This window comes from Mandrillus leucophaeus, unplaced genomic scaffold, assembly GCF_000951045.1.
Source record: "Mandrillus leucophaeus isolate KB7577 unplaced genomic scaffold, Mleu.le_1.0 Scaffold142, whole genome shotgun sequence".
In the NCBI taxonomy this organism is placed as follows: Eukaryota; Metazoa; Chordata; class Mammalia; order Primates; family Cercopithecidae; genus Mandrillus; species Mandrillus leucophaeus.
The window spans coordinates 2,149,864-2,150,868 of NW_012101388.1; positions in this window are offsets into that span (position 1 = coordinate 2,149,864).

The following is a 1,005-nucleotide window of genomic DNA, read 5'->3' on the forward strand; positions in this document are numbered from 1 at the left end:
ATCACCTGAGGTCAGTGTAAGAGTTAAAGAAAGAGGAAAGAAACACGAAACATGGCTCAACATTCAGACACAGGTGTAATTTTTTTTTTTTTTTTTTTTTTTTTTGACAGTGAGTTTCGTTCCATCAGCCAGACTGGAGTGCAGTGGTGAAATCTCGGCTCACTGCAACCTCCACCCCCCGGGTTCAAGTGATTCTCCTGCCTGAGCCTCCCAAGTGGCCGGAACTACAGGCACATGCCACCATGCCTGGCTAATTTTTGTATTTTTAGTAGAGATGGGGTTTCACCATGTTGGTCAGGCTGGTCTCAAACTCCTGACCTCATGATCTGCCCACCTTGGTCTCCAAAAGTGCTGGGATTACAGGCATGAGCCACCACGCCCGGCTGACAGGTGTATTTTAGAGAATAAACCTGAGAGGGGCTTCTGGCCAATTTCTGTTCAGAGCCCCCTCTCTTACAGACTGAGTATTTATTTTTTTAGGGTGACAGAGCTTATCACAAGCTTGGAATGTTTCTGTATGGGGGAGAAGTTTATGTCAGGGTTGGAATGTCTCTGGTCAGAGGGGAAGCTATCTTGGAGCTGACATCTCTCTAGCCAGATGGGAGGTTATCTTGGGGCTGGCATGTCTCTGGTCAGGGAGGGGTTTATCTTATGGTTGAAATGTTTCTGGTCAGAGATGTTATTTGTGGTTTATGTTCATGCTTATCTTAGCCATTAGACTGATGCTCTTTGGATTTAGGCAGTTTTTGATGGAGGGGAATTATAGAATGGTGGTGCTTGTGCAGAATGTCGATGCTCATGCTCTGTCAGTTGAGGAAGGAATTCGAGACCAGCTTGGCCAACATGGCAAAACCCAGTCTCTACTAATAATGCAAAAATTAGCTGAGCATGGTGGTGGGCGCCTGTAATCTCAGTTACTGAGCAGGCTGAGGCAGGAGAATGAATTGAACTTGGAAGGTGGAGGTTGCAGTCAGCTGAGATCATTCCACTGTATTCCATCCTGAG